Below are 16,381 nucleotides of genomic sequence, written 5' to 3'. Positions count from 1 at the left end.
GGGAACCGGCAGCGGCTCCTCCTTCGCCGCCGCGGGAAGCCGAACGAGGAAGCTAGTCAGCGGGCATCACATTGGCAGCAGCGGCCGAAGTTTTGGCTTCCCTTCCCGTTTTCCTTTGCCGCTGCCGTTCGTTCACGTGAGGCCAGGCTTCGACCTTTGGATTTATATGCTCTCCCTCGAGATTACTCGGGGAGATTAAGGGCCCGAGTTGCATAAGTTTTCGCATGTTTTCGAGGATGGGAGTGGAGCTGGAGGCGTTTACTGGCGTGGCGAAGTTTTCCTTTAAGGTGCTTTGCTTAAAACAACAACCACCTGCCTCGCGAGTCTCTGTTGTTGTTGCGACAGTAGCCCAGGCCAGAGGTTTTCAACCGGCTCCCTTGACCAACTTTCTTTCTGCAGTTACAGATAGGTAGCAGCATCCCTGTGGGGCTCAGGAGCCCAGTTATGCCAACCCTTGCCTGCAGAGCTGGCAGACTCTCACCCTTTTTCAAACACCCTCCTTTGTGGAGTGTTCCCTCAGCCTCCTTTCCCCTTTCCTTGGGAGTCCTCTGGCCTGCTGCTGCTGCTGCCCCTAGTTTCTGAGCTGCACCCCCCCAGCCCTGCCCCAAAGAGAGGTGCCTGCCAGAGCTTATGGCCAGGGATGCTGCAACAAACAGCTGTGCAAGCCTTTGGGAGACTTGAAAAGGCATTGGAGGAGGGAAGGAAGGAAAGAAAGAAAGAAAGAAAGAGGGACAGAGGCCAGAGTTGCCCGCGGCACCCCTGGCCATCATTCAAGGTACCCCAGGGTGCCACAGCACACCGGTTGAAAGCCACTGGTCTAGGCACACTTTTGGATATGGTGAATGAAGACCTGAGGTCTGCTAGTAGTAGCCCAGACCTGTTGCAGCTTTGGGCTTTCACAAACACTTCCAGGGTTTGCAGTCTTGTGCATGCTGGGCTGAAAGTGAGCCACATAGTGGGACTCAGAGGACTTTGCCCCCCCCCCCCATAAACTACTTGAGGGCCCTCCAAAGGTTAATGGGCGTTGCCACTCAAATGGTGTGTGTGTTGGTTGCACTGTGTGATTGATTATGTGGGGCTTACCTGGCCACCCCCCTCATATTTTATTCAAGTTGGCATCCAGGAAACATGTGCAGAGCGACACTCTCAATATTCCATGCGGGCGCCTGGTGCCTTGTTTGCTTAGCTTTCTCCTTGAACTCCATCCATGCTGGCATGTTATATTAACACATTTTCAGAATGTGCCAAGCAGGTGTAAACCTTAAAGAGCAAGCTGAAGGAACAAAGGTCATGGGTAACGGAGCTTAGGTGTTCCTCTTAACTGAGCTGCTGCTTATACGCTTGTTTGTCTAATCACATTAAATTCCAGACACTGTGGCCAGAGAGGAATATAGTTGTAGTGGGGGATGTGGAGAGAAGCAGCCCACGGCTAACAGGAGTGCTCCAGATAATATCAGTTGCACATTGTACTGATACAAAGATTTTCTAAAGCAGGCCATCGCTACTATGCCCATTCTGTGCCAGGAGCATTTATTCACTGCTTTGTGACTTTTTCAGAGGACTAACAGAGCATGCAGCCTATCAGAGCTCCCCCCCCCCCCAAAAAAAGTTAGCCTTTGTGTTCAGTGTTCAAAACTAGATAGGTGCCAGGCGCATTTTGCACTTGTGACCAAGTGAAGATGCCCAGGACCCTGGATGGCACCTGACATCTCCACCATCTGGAGGTGCATGCCTGGGGATCATTGGGTCTTGACGCACTAATACTCCATCCTGTAGAATTCTATCAGATATATTTTATCTGCATGGTTGGAATGAATTTCAGGAACCAAAATGCTTTTTCTGTGCATCCTGAGCAGGAGCTTTTTCTGTGCATCCTGAGCTTTAGTTACCGGTAATTGTTGTATCTTGTTTTCACTCATGCCACACCATTGCCCCACTCACAGTTGTGAAGAATGTTCTTATGTTATGAATGGTCTGTATCGCCATTAAGAAAAAGAAGTAGGAATAGGCCAATATATATGTGGACTGACCTTGGATCAAGTGACTTTTCTTTGAGTTCTCAAAGTTCTTAACCTAGCCCAAGATTGTCATCTGAACTAGCCAGATGTTTAACTGAGAATCAATCACAGTCAGTGCGTCATTTGAAAAATAAGACTTTACGAAACAGCGGAAGAAGACTGGAAAAAATTTAAGGACTATTTAAAGAAATACTGTAAAATTAATGACTGTTAAAATGACGTTGGATTAGAAAATATGTGGTTATTAGCGGTAATGGATAAGTTAAAAAGAAGAAGAAAGATCAAAATTAAGTTAAAAATAAGGGAAGGATTTGCTGAATAATTAATTAGAAATTGGAATACAGAAAGGGGAGGTAAGAGGAAGTCGGGAAAGTAAGTTATAAGAAAATAAGGGTAGAAATTATACTTGTTTTTTATATTTTTTGTTTGTCATTTTTAGTGTACTGTTTTGTTTTGTTTTTGTTGTTATAAAAAACTTTTGAAACTTTAATAAAAATTTATAAAAAAAAATAAAAGCAGATATGACTCCTGCAAAAAAAAAAGAAAAGAAAAGAAAAGAAAAATAAGACTTTAGAGCTGCCTTACCCAAAAATGGCAACTAGACATTATGTTTTGGCGACTGTAACCTTGGCTTAAGGGGGCATTTGTGCCTAGCTGATATATCTGAATTTCTAACACTGTTTGCATTGTATACCTCGTAAGTCCATACACACCTAATGGAGGCTGTGGTTTTGAGATTTGAGTGAGATTTGAGTGTTAGTTATACAACTGCCCGGCTTAAGGGATTTTCTAGTGCTGAGCTATGAACGTAACAAGTGTCAGTTTTTCATCTCATGTGGAAGTGCTGTGAGAAGCATGATAATTTCCTGGATGTGAGGGTCAAGCATCTTTTTTATCCATAACTTGTAGATATAGCTCACACATCCTTAACATAAGCTAAGGATATGTATGTTCATAGATATCACTGTGGAGTTATCGGATGGTTGCTTAAATATGGCAAAGGAAGCCTCCTACACACCATTGTGTTTATTGATTGATTTATACTTGTACCACCCTTTATCATAAGATCGCAGGGTGGTTCACAGAATAAGTATTGCATATGGAGCTTGTGCAAAGCCAGCATGCATTGCCACCCCTCCCTGCTGATTCTGGGCAGATGAAAGATAGAACTTTCATAGTTTGGATTGCTCTCTGCTAAGGCAAAGAATGCTGTTATCAAATGCACTTCCCATGCAGTGCTGCAATCCAATTTTTTAGATTCATCTGATGGTATTAGTAAGCACGTGGATGGAGTAACACAGTACAGTACTTGGACTTTCGAAAAGCCCTCTCACCAAAGACTTCCGAGTAAGCTGAGGAGTTGTGGAATAAGAGGAAGTGCCCTCTTATTGATCAGTAACTGGTTAAATAACAAGAGGCAGAGTGTACGGATAAATGGACAATTCTCGCAAAGGAGATATTAAAACATGGGTTTCTCCAAGGAGTTGCATTAGGGAAGTGGTGCTTTTTAACTTTCTCATAAATGATCTGGAGTTAGGGGTGAGCAGTGAGAAGGGCAGGTTTGCTGATGACACCCAATTGTCCAGGATGGTAAAAATAATTTTAAAAAGGTTGCAAGGAGCTCCAAAAGAAGCCCTTCAAATTTGATGAATGGGCATTACAATGAGAAATGCTGTTCAATGTGGGGCTAGGGGTGGGGGAAGTAAAGTGATGCTCAGAGGAACAACTCCCCCCCCCCCCACTTCACATGTATATGGAAGCATCATAGGGTCTAAATGCAGCCAGTGCATTTACATGCAAGAATGAGTCCCATGTTTTCATTTCAGTGCTGAGTTATTTCTAACATTAGATTCCACAATCAATCATGCAATTTCATTTCATTTCAGTACTTCATGGCTCTGCTGGTTTCTGGTTTCTCAGTAATTTTGCAGACTATTCTTATGTTCTTTATCTTTAATAACAGGATGTACTGTACACACATTAGCATAGGAGTCAACTCCTAGGGACCAAGGTCCCTTTGGCCCCCCCCAGTAAAATATTTGAGCCCACTCCAAAAATTTACAAAAAGCATCCAAATCTCTGCTGGAAGTGCAAGAAAGAGGTGGGGACATTATACCATATGTGGTGGGGATGTAAGGTGGTAAGACAATTTTGGAATGAGATACATGAGGAGATCAAAAAGATCCTCAGGAGTTCTATTTCAAAAAAACCCCAGAGTCATACTTATTGAGTTTATTAACAAATGACATACCCAAGTGAGGCGTTCTCAAAGTAAAGGAAGGATTGAACTCTGATTAATAAGAATACACACAGAGGCTTGAACCAGCAAAACTCTGGGAAGGGTGCGTATAATAATCTCTCTCTCTCTACCCCTAAGCCCAGGTCGTTTTATTCACAAAAGAACTTTTTACAGAGTGTTCGTAAGAAGCAATCAGATTTCTTCTGAGCATTTCAACAAACCCCACGTGGAGACAAAGTTAAACTACCAAAACTAATTAAGCATGGGGTAAATAAAACAGAACTACAAAGGAGTGCATTTGGCAACCCCGGGAGGTGATAAACAAGTAATATACGTGATAAGAAGGATGGCCAGGAGGACATTATCACCTTTATGTGAGACCTGTGTCCTAGCCCTAAGATTAACATCCTAAGATTAACATATCAGAAAAGCTACATCAAAGAAACTGCCCACTGTCTTTGATGACCCAGGATGCCTGCCTGGTGAAGCAACTGGCAGTGTACGTGACTGGTCAAGAAAGAGAAATAGAACAGGGATGCAGAGGTGTGGATTGATCAAGAATCATATCAAAAAAGTTTACACCCAGTCAACGCAATGCTTTCATTGCTGACACAGATGGCTTACTCTATATTTGTTATAATTCCTCATAGCAATCCCACCTGATCACTACACCCAAGGACAAAAGGAATATATTTTTGTAGATAACCACAGCTACAAGAATACTTATGGCAAAATATTGGAAAACAGAAAAAGTACCACAAATGACAGAATGGCAAGTTAAGATTTGTGAGTTTGCCGAGATGGCAAAAAGGACTGCATCAATCAGGGGCTGCTCCAATCAAAAATTCTATACAGAATGGGAATGCATAGGGGAATACATGAAGAAATATGGTGTTAAAGCAGAACTCTTAATAGGCAATTGTTAAGCGTGTAAGGACAACAGAAGTAATTATAATTTAAGAGTTTTCATGTTACTCTATTTTATTAAAGCAACTAGAAAGAAATATTATGATGGGAAGATCTCACACAGGTGAAGGGAAGCAGTGGGGAGGAGGGGAGGGTTAGGTTGAATATGGGAAATAAAGTAATATATGGGACAGCAAAGGATATAATAGATTTTTATAGAATAGTAATATATTGTAACCAGAATAGAAGTTCAAAAGGGGAAGTAAATGTATTTTTAGTATTTTCATTATTTTAATAGTTATTATTATTTCTTATCGGTAGAAGGCAATGTTAATTTAGGCTTCTTCGTTTTGCTGTCTGTATAATTTTCTGAAGTCAATAATTAAACAAAAAAACAAAAGTTGATGGGCATTGCCATTCAAATGGTGTGCATGTGCCACAACATGTGATCGATTATGCAAGGTGGGGCTCATCGGCCCCCCTATTTTATTCAAGTTGGCACACCTGGATGTTAGGACACATTGACTGTTTATCTCAACAGATTAGGTTGTTCTTAAGCATGTTCTTAAGATTGATTTGGCAACCAGTTGCCTACCGTGCTTGTTCGCCATGTAATTGTGATCTGTTTGATGTTGGAATAAGGCTGGCTTTTTATAAAGTTTCTTTTGCATTTTCTCTTAATTTCCCAGCAAAGAATTCCATTCTGTGCAGCATTCAAAGATTCCTAGATTTCTTTGTCACATGCTTCAGATTTCTTCCTACCAGCAAATTCTGGCTGTTCTTATAGATTTTTAGTCACTGAATTAATCATCAAAGGAGAAAGCTTGTTCAGGGCTAGCAAATCAATATTTTGCTCAGCCATTCTGAATTCTCCCATGTTCTTTCTGATTAAAACAGCCTGACTCTTCATTTGTTCAAGCGCTCCACTTAAGCATCCTGTTCTCTCAGCTGACCTCAATAAGCAGCGAGCCTGATCTTAGCAAACTTGTCCTAAAAGTTTCTTTCGTCGGTTTTTGGGAATGAATTTTTGTTTCACGGGTCAAAGGCTATAGCTCAGTTATGATGCACATGCGTTTCACACACATCCTGTGGCCTTTAGTTGAAAGGCTCTGCTTGAGACCCTAATGCATCACTGCCAGTCACAATACTCAGTCCTGGGCTAGATGTAGAAGTTATTTGTTTCTTAGTGCCGGGGTATGTTTTTCATGCTCAAGCCCCCTTCACAGGTCTTCAGCAAGTGAGTTGTGACCTGCAGCTGGATCACAAGCCCATACTAGGTGGGTCAGAGCAAAGCTGTTTTCCACCATATTGTATTCCACCTTTGGATAACCAGACCAAAAAAGGGCACTATAAGGAATGTGTAGACTAGGATCCAAGTGGGCTGAAAGCAAAGAGTAAGGTTACCATAACTTCCATCATAAAGCTTCAGTATGCTGATGACAATGTAGTGTGTGCACACTCAGAGGATGACCTCCAAACCATCCTAAATATCTTCGAAGAGGCTTACGGAAGCTTGGCCTATTGCTCAGTATGCAAAAAAACCCAAAGTGCTACACCAGCAACCACAAAACAACCCCTCTGCAGCGCTGCAAGTCCAACTTAATGGTGTAACGTTGGAAAATGTCGACCTCATTTCCTACCTGGGCAGTTATCTTTCCACAAGGGCCAACATGGATGGCAAAATCCAGCATTGCCTGAGCTCTGTGAGTGCAGCTTTCTCCCGACTGAAGTGCAGAGTATTTGAGGACCAGGACATTCACAGGGAAACCAAAATGCTTGTTTACAAAGCCATTGTACTACCAACGTTACACTTGCGAAACATGGACCACTTATAAACATCATCTCCATCTAACTCCTCAAAAGATTCCATCAATAGTATCTCCAAAAAAATTTACACATCACTTGGGAAGACAGGCAAACTAATGTCCGTGTACTGGAAGAAGCAAAGATCACCAGTGTCGAAGCAATGATTCTTCAACATCAACTTCATTGGACTGGTCATGTTCAGATGCCTGATTGTTGTCTTCCAAAGTGACTACTCTACTCCCAACTTAAGAATAGAAAGCGAAATATGGTGGACAACAAAAGAGGTTTAAAGATGTTCTCAAGGCAAATCTTTAAAAATGTACAGGGTAGTATAAGCACTGATAACTGGGAAACACTTGGAGAACAGCCTTTACCAAAGATGTTGTGGACTTTGAGGAAGCATGAACTCAGGGCAAAAAGGAGAAATGAGCTAGGAGGAAGGCACGTTTGGCAAACCCTCACCATGATCAACTCCCACCCGGAAACCTATTTCCCTTCTGTGGAAGGATGTGTGGATCCAGAGCTGGCCTCCACAGTCACTTACAGACTCACTACGATGACCATTTTCATGGAAGACAATCTTACTCGGCAACAAGTGATCACCAAAGTAGAATGGATTCCATCTTCAGATAACCAGACCGAAAAGGGGCAGTTCATGTGTGTCTAGACTAGGATGTGTTCTGAGGAGATTTTCATTTTATCAGTTTCCACAAGTGCTTCAATGTGGCAGGAGAAAGGCATATATTTATTATTATTATTTATTAAGATACATATGTCTGACCAATCTTATGCTTGCGCCTTTCTTCTGCCACATTGCAGCACTGGTTTTCATTTAGTAGTAATTCTGAGTTAACACTATGTATATTGCTCAGTGAATTGCTATTTTAGGATTAATAACATTCATTACTACCAGTATTAAGTATAAATCCAATGTGAAAGGGTCCCGTGATGCAGCTCGGGAGTCAAAGGTAGATCTTGGGTCTGGACCAGTTGAAGCTCTAGCTCAGCTACTGGCATCTTCAGTTGAGGATCTCACTACCAAGTCTAGAAAAGGGTTAGGAAAAACAATATTTATGTCATGTGATGCAGCATCTTATTTGTTATTGGCCTACAAGTCTCATAGCTGTTTTTTGTGGTTCTCCTGCACTCTCATTTTCTCAGAAGCATATCTTAAAGCAAGATTAGTGTCCTGCTGCAACTGTGCCGACAAATTGGTGCCCCTTGTGTCCACCGCAGTCCCATCTCTGACCAGTACTTCTTTTAAAGCTCCGTATTTACAATACTGTACTATGCAAGATTATTCAGCACCAGTAATTAGTTTTCCTGTGTACTTGGCACCTTTTGCTTAACGTTGTGTCTTCCTTTAAAATGGCATCAAAAGCCCTTTAACTTTTATAACAACAAAGTCTTGTGTGACACCTCAAAAACTAATAAGTCCACTTCATCAAATGCATGGTTATCAACATTACAGGTACATAGAATCATAGAGTTGGAAGGGACCCAAGGGTCATCTAGTCCAACCCCCTGCAATGCAGGAATCTCAGCTAAAGCATCCATGACAGGTGGCCGTTAGAACCTCCAATAGAATCATAGAACATACATTCACTTCACTCCCACAAGTGTGTGTGTGTGTGTGTGTTTTGTGATCAGTACCCAAGACCTTGGAAGGAAGGGAGAGACATCTTGCACAAACTGTTGTTCTATCCAAAATTCAAAAGTGGATTAAACATGGCAAAAATATTTCCTTTGGAAATTCCAAATATATGCATCTTTGTGTTGCCCTGGGACATTTTCTGATTGCCTCAGCCACTCTGGGCAGCTTTCAACAGATATAAAAGTGTAATAAAACATCAAACTTTTAAAACTTCCCTATACAGGGCTGCCTTCAGGTTTCTTCTAAAATTGTATAGTTATTTATCTCCTTGACATCTGATGGGAGGCGTTCCACAGGGTGGGTGTCATTACTGAGAAGGTAGAGGCTGTTGGCACAATTCTATGCCTTTTGCCTCAAAAGTAAGACAAATGTAAGTGGGTTTAGGATTGCGCCCTTTGCTCCTTTCCAGAGCTGGACTCATGTATTTTCTGGCTTTAAAAAAATGCACCAGGCACCATATCCCCTGTAGCAAGGTACAGTGGTACCTCGGGTTAAGTACTTAATTCGTTCTGGAGGTCCATACTTAACCTGAAACTGTTCTTAACCTGAAGCACCACTTTAGGTAATGGGGCCTCCTGCTGCTGCCGTGCCGCCGGAGCATGATTTCTGTTCTCATCCTGAAGCAAAGTTCTTAACCCGAGGTAATATTTCTGGGTTAGCGGAGTCTGTAACCTGAAGCATATGTAACCTGAGGTACCACTGTACTCTTATCCAGGGCTAGAAGAGGGTGTTACTGGTACTAGATTGAACTTGTGTGCATTGGTGCCATCAGTGCAGTACTTTGGGACAGAGGTTCTGGGTTCACCTTAGGGGAATGAACAGGAGAGTCTCTGAACACACCAGGGCTGGCTTACCACCTTTTAAAGGAAAGGATGCAATACATGTTGCCAACTAAAATTAAGAAGAGCGGATAAGGCTATTAAGTCCAAAGGCTCTAATTACCTAACTGCATTGTACTTGGGGGCGGAGATACATGACCTAGGAAGGCCTGTAAAAAAGATTTTTATCCACAGCATTCCTTGCAGCAAGAAAGAACTTCACTGCCACCTAATGAATTAGCAGTGTTAGTTCTTTGCAATAAGCATGCCAGGGGAATCAAAGCACTCCAGCTAGATAGGGAAAGGTTTGTGAGTGGCACTTATTATATCTGCTGTTGTATCAATGCAAAGCTACGCAGGGGATCATGGGCTTAGCCTGGATTTTTGTGGGGGGGGCAGGCCTTTTGTTGGGGGGAGCAGAACCTCAGTTTGCTGTGTTGTTTTTTTAATTGATGGGGGGCAGCTGCCCCTCCCTGCCCCCCTTGGCTGTGCCCATGCAGGGGATACTATATTTTTGAATATATCTTTGAATGAAGCTCAGTAGGAATACAAAAGGCCAAAACAAAATGGGTCTCCTTAAACTTTGATGTACGTAAGTCTTATTGTACTTTCATGTTCAATTCTGAGATGCGCAAACCCGTTTTAAGAGAAAAGTAAGAATACTTACAAGTTCACTTGCGTACTACAAAAAGGGTAGAAATTGTGAGCTAATCTGACCCTCTTAAAATCAAACAACTTTACACTGGTTTGTTACCAAACTGGCAAAAGGGTTTGCTGCAATATTGATTTTTAATATATTTAATGTAAACCAGAAAAGGTAAAAAAGTAAAGGTATGGTTTGGGTAGGCAGAAACATAATCTTTATTTTATTTAAAATATGCATGTATTTATGTAAATATTAATTTAATAATTATGTATATTAAACTTATTGGGATATTTCTGATCTGCCCTGACCTGACATGATCCTTTGTGGAGAATGCATTTTCTTTATTTTTTGATAAATAATAATAATTTATTACCTATTCCCCATCTATCTGATTGGGTTGCAGAAGCCACTCTGGGTGGCTTCCGACGTAATAAAAACACAGCAAAACATCAAACATTAAAAACTTCCCAGTGCAGGGCTGCTTTCAAATGCGCAAGTGGCGACCCTAAAGGAGACTCTCTTGCCAATATATCTGGCTATTGTATGGGAGAGGGTCTAACATAGCTCCTGGATATGCTAGAACATACCTTTCCCCACTCTGTCAGACATTGACGTAGGCAGCAAGATGTTTATGTAGAGTGAATTTCAAGTCAGTCCTGATTCTAAGGTCTACTCCAGAATTTCATTGGAGTGGAATGATCTCATTCTCCTCCCCGCCCACCAGAACTTTGCAAAACAGAACCAGATGGTTCCACCCATTCCTTGTTAAATTGAGTAATGGGGTGCAGGTGCATTTTGACTCCAGTGGTCATGCATTTACAGTGGTACCTCGGGTTAAGAACTTAATTCGTTCTGGAGGTCTGTTCTTAACCTGAAACTGTTCTTAACCTGAATCACCACTTTAGCTAATGGGGCCTGCTGCTGCTGCCGTGCCGCCGCTGCACGATTTCTGTTCTCATCCTGAAGCAAAATTCTTAACCCAAGGTAATATTTCTGGGTTAGCGGAGTCTGTAACCTGAAGCGTATGTAACCTGAAGCATATGTAACCCGAGGTACCACTGTACATGCATTCATGTAGCTCAATAGCAGAGCACATGCTTCATATGCAGAAGGTCCCATGTTCAGTTCATGGCTTCAGTTCCATGGAGGACTAGGGAAATAGTCCTGAACCCCTAGAGCTCTACTGTTAGTCACAGTGTAGACACAGCATGGGGCTATATGGGACATAATTATGAGGCTGTTTGGTGTGCTTGCTGCACTATTTTCCTCCTATACTCCCATAACTGTCATCAATAATGCAGAGTCTCAGCTATTCTGTAATAAGTACAGCAAGATCCTTTGTGAGCTGAAACATTTAAGTATTTTATTTAAGGGCAAACTGTTATGGTCAGTTTACAGACAGACTTTCCAGTAAAGGACAGGCCATTGCAGAACAAATGATTGCAACTTACAAGCTGGGCAAGAACCATCTCCAGAACCCTCAGTGTCAGAACAGGGTTATTGCAAATGCACAAACTATGGATGCACTAACTCTCAGATGATCATCTGAATCCATTCCACATCAGGTGCCAGGCAAGGCAGGGGTAAATCAAGTAACCAAAGGAAACTTCATTGTGATTCGGTATTTGTCAACTCAAGGCAGGACATGATTTTCACAAAACGCAGCAAAGTGAGCTTCCAGCCTCAGGCCAGTTACTCAAGCCCAACTTTTCAAAGGTGCCCCCATAGGAATGTGAGTTTGCAATGCTGCAGCAAAGAAGTGAGAGCCATATCCACTCAGGAGGCTTTGGACAGAGCCAAAGTTATAAAGCTTTCGGGCCCTCCAAGAAATCCCCTTTTACTGCAGTTGTTTCCTCAGAGACTATTAAAGCAATTTCATAGCTATGTTGCAATCTGCTCCCACCTCCCCCCCCCCCGCCTCCGTTTTCTCCAAGGAGAAAATGAACCACGAGGTGTTTGGCAAGACTTTGTTTTCAACCCTCCCAACCCCTTAAAAAATGTAATTTGAGTTCACTTGGCTGTTTCTTTGCAGCTTCTAAAGAGCTGGACTCCTAAAAGTAGATGCCTCAAAGAGGATGCATGACCATCATTGATTTCCCAAGAACCAGAACCAGAGTTGCACAGCATTTCCTTGGCCGCTGAGCTGCTTTCCCTTTCCATCTTGAACTGTCTGTATCCACTGTTTTGTGAAATCTGGGAAAGCGAGGTGCTTTAGAAGTTAATGCCCAGAGAAAATATAGCCAGTGATAACTTGCAGTCAAATTAGAAGTGATTAAAGTTACAGTTGGAAAGGGGCATTTTGCTCTTAATTCCCATTTTATTAAGTATAAATTAATTGGAGACCTAGAGTGCCTACTGGACTGAATGCTGAGTGTAGAATTACTTCAGTCAAAACTCATCTTGGCTATGGATTCACTGGGTGGCAGCTGAAAAGCTGCACGCTCCTCAGCAAGTCTGTATTAAGCATTACTTTACATACCACTGCAGAATGGGCCCTCACTTTGCATTTATTTTTGCAGCTGAAATGATCTACCCCTGAAGTAGAATTTACCTGACAATTAATTTCATTTATATTTCAGTCTTCCTCCAAAATATATAGATTTCAGCCTCAAAACCACCTGTTGGGCTGGGTTGGACTGAGAGATAGCAACTTGCACAAGGTCACCTAGTAAGCTTCACAGCTGAGCAGAGATGTTAACATGGGTTTTCTATATGCAAACTGAGCATGGGGACACTATACCATTTATTTTATACGCTGTGCACTATATTCTGTGCTCTCATAAAAGGCAGACTGTATCAAGAGAATTGCAGTGAATGAGTACCTGGTTTCTGAAGTATTAACTTCCATGCAAATGCCGAAAATAGAATGCGGACAAGGAGAGTAGGATGTGGGGTTCAGCATGACTCAACAGACTTATTGCACTATTCTTTTTTGTGTAAATCAGGCAGGCATCAAGTGGGACAGACCTTTTGGTGGGCATATACAGTATGTATATGTACGCTACAGACTTACATGGGCTTTCTATAAATTTAGCTGTAATGGTTTCCCTATAGAATCCTGAGCTGTTGTTCAGTGAAGGTGCTGAGTTTCTCTAATAGAAGTTCCTAGCTATCCAAATGGAGCTACGGTTCCCAAAGTTTATTAATAAGACAGCATGGCGGCTAACTCAATTTAAGTTTGTAGTGCAGACCTTCCAGTTGTCCTTATTTTCCAGGGACAGTCCCAGAATTACAGAAGCCGTCCCAGTTTCTGAATTGATCCAGGAATGTCCCGCTTTTCCTTAGGACATCCTTATTTTCATCGGAGAAATGTTGGAGGGTATGGAGTTATGTGACCCCCCAAACCAAGGAGATAAGTAACCATACAACCTTTATAAGACATCTGAAGGCAGCCCTGTATAGGATTTTTTTTTAATGTTTCGTGTTTTATTATGTTTTTATATATTGGAAGCTGCCCAGGGTGGCTGAGGCAACCCAGTCAGATGGGTGGGGTATAAATAATAAATTTATTATTATTATTGAATAGGACATCCCTATTTTCATCAGAGAAATGTGGGAGGGTGTGGTAGTGTAGCTATGTGTTTTAAGTTCTCAGTGGTTTATAGCCTAGGTACTACCCTCACTCCTGCAAATATGAAATGCCTATGCGTGGGCTCCCCCGACATTTTATTTTCTTAGGCAAACAGAAGCCTGTATAGTCTGCCAACTTGGTGAGTTAAGCGTGCGGCGCTGTTTGATTATTTTCCCGCATAAAGGTGTTCTACAACTGTAGGAACGTTATTATTTCATGGCACAAACTCCCATTTAAAGTCAGCAGGAGCCATGCGATTTAAAGCTGCAAGAAGCTATTTGATCGTTTACTCCTAATTTGCAAATTTATGAAGCAAATCTGCCATACCTGATGATTAGTCCCCTTCAGCGGCAATTCCCATGCCATGAAAATAAGAGGCAGTGGCATACGCATGCTGTAGCTTTCTCTGTGTGAATGGCTGGGCTCTCTGAATCACACAAGCCAGAAATAACGTGCTGCATTTAAACAATGCTAGCTCTGTGATGCAAACCGACAAAGGCAGTAAGAACTTAAAGTGGCCCTGTCAGAGACAGCCGAAAAATTTAACCTGCCAGCCAGCTTGTGTTTGGACCGACGAGTGTGGTCACTTAATACAGCAATGTCTTCGCTCTTGTGTGGTTCTCTGGAAACTGGCAAGCTGTCAGAAGAGTCAAAGATGATTCTGTCTGGTCAAATGGAACACGAAGTCGGGATTGCAATAGCCTAACAGCCTCTTTGCTATAAGAACGAAGCCAGGAGGGAAGAGTGTTTGTAGCACTTGGACATCACGGCAAATTTGTATCACACCTGTGACCAGATCCACCAGGCAACATCTGTGAATCAATGGGAACGGAGGTGCATTGCCAGGTACTGCTCCTTCTCCCCTGTAGGCCAAAGGCAGGACTGTATGTATCCTGTAATACTGCACAACTGCAGAAAAAGCACAATAATTGACACTGATCCCGGCATCTAGCAAATCTCTGCTTCCATTAGAAGAAGCAAAACAAGTGTCTAGACCTGCAAATATTCTAGATATGTGGGCAATGCCTAGTGAATCCTTCAGAGCCAAAAGGGAACTCAGAAATGTTTCCGGGGCATGGGTCTGCCAGGTCGCTGATTTTGATAGCTGCTCGGGAAGGAGCACATTTGGACAAAATGCTGAAAAGTATTAATCATTTCAAGGCTGTTCTGCTCATTTTGTTTCCTTTGTCTGCTACTGCTTCGCATCCTTGTGGTGCCATTATCCATTGGCCTCACTTTCCCTAGCCTTGCTTGCTCATACTGCTGTTAAATGCAGTTGGCTGTGATTTTCTTTCTGAATGTCATGGACAATTCAAGTTCAAGGTGGCTCCTCCTCCCCATTTTATTCTCACAGCATTTTATGCTACCCAGTGAGGTAGATTGGACTGAGAGTGAGTGACTGGTCCGAGGTCACCCAGTGAGTTTCACGTCTGAGTGGGGATTTGAAGCCTGGTCTTCCAGGCCTTAGTCCAACACTCTGACCACTGCACCACCACCGGCTCTCACGTTGGGTGTAGTGGTGTGGTGACCCTGACAAAATTGCATGTCTTGTTGTCACACAGCCAATCGGAACGATCAGCAAATGAGGCTGAGGATTGTGGGGGTGAAAAAGAAGGGAAATGGGTCTGAGAAGAGCAGAACTGAAACAACAGCAACAAGTTTGCAGCATTTGAGCACTCTCCTACTTATGGAAGGGAAAGTGGAACAGCAATGCATTGCCAGCAACCTCTTGAATATGTTCCTCGTGAAGAAAAGAAAAAGGGAATCTTCTTAATTTGATTGTTCGCTCCTCCTTTGCAAATTCGTTATGCGAATCCCCCATAGTTAGTGATTAAGTCTCTTCACCTGCAATTCTCATGCCAAGAAAACAGAGTCAATAACATACACATGCTGTTGCATTACATCCCCCTCCCCCACGCGCTTTTAGGAGTGTGTGAGTCACAGCTAAAAATCATGCAAAAGATGCTCAAAGTGGTTAGAGGATTGTACCAAAGTGCTTCCTCCCAGCGCCCCCAGGAAATGATCGCAGCAACGCAAGTGAATGTGTGGGAGTCAGGGATTCAGAACAACATCCTGTCATTTAGTTTATTTCTAATGAAAGCTGTTCAGTGGTTCAGGTGCAATGAGAGCTCTAATCCAGGATGCTGAACCACAGTGGCAATGCCAAATTTCGAGTACCAAAAAGAACCTAAGAATAACTTGCTGGATCAGACCAAAGGTCCATTTAGTCCAGCATCCTCTTCTCACAGTAGCCAACCCATAGGAAGTCCACAGCAGGGTTTTTTGAGTGTGCAGTTGGAGTGGTGGGCTTTGGGCTATAAAATTGCAGCGGTGCCCTGTGCAACACCCACATTTGATGCCCCATTGCCTCTCGCCTCCCGTTCTAAGTCATTGTTGCAGAGGCCCCTGCGGCACCTTCTCAGCTCAGCACTGGTCATGCTCCCCTAAATCCACCTTTGGCCGTTGATGAAAAATACAGTGGTACCTCGGGTTACAGACGCTTCAGGTTACAGATGCTTCAGGTTATAGACTCCACTAACCCATAAATAGTACTTCGGGTTAAGAACTTTGCTTCGGGGTGAGAACAGAAATTGCACGGCAGCGGGAGGCCCCATTAGCTAAATTGGTGCCTCAGGTTAAGAACAGTTTCAGGTTAAGAACGGACCTCCAGAACGAATTAAGTTCTTAACCCGAGGTACCACTGTATGTGCAATTGGAAAGCT

The 16,381-nt window shown here is 42.7% G+C and overlaps 1 long non-coding RNA gene across 2 annotated transcripts in view; it reads left to right on the top strand.

The window, feature by feature from the left end:
* Positions 1-28: 28 nt before the first annotated feature.
* The window catches only part of LOC144328727 (uncharacterized), a 33,536-nt gene continuing 17,183 nt past the window's right edge, over positions 29-16,381 (top strand). For both annotated transcript variants that reach the window (XR_013394014.1, XR_013394015.1), the window contains exon 1: positions 29-136. This is a non-coding gene — a long non-coding RNA (uncharacterized LOC144328727). The remainder of the gene's footprint in view (positions 137-16,381) is intronic.

Source organism: Podarcis muralis, chromosome 8, assembly GCF_964188315.1.
Source record: "Podarcis muralis chromosome 8, rPodMur119.hap1.1, whole genome shotgun sequence".
Lineage (NCBI taxonomy): Eukaryota > Metazoa > Chordata > Lepidosauria > Squamata > Lacertidae > Podarcis > Podarcis muralis.
The sequence above is the reverse complement of the archived record's forward strand: the minus strand, read 5'-3'. Positions and strand labels throughout refer to the sequence as shown.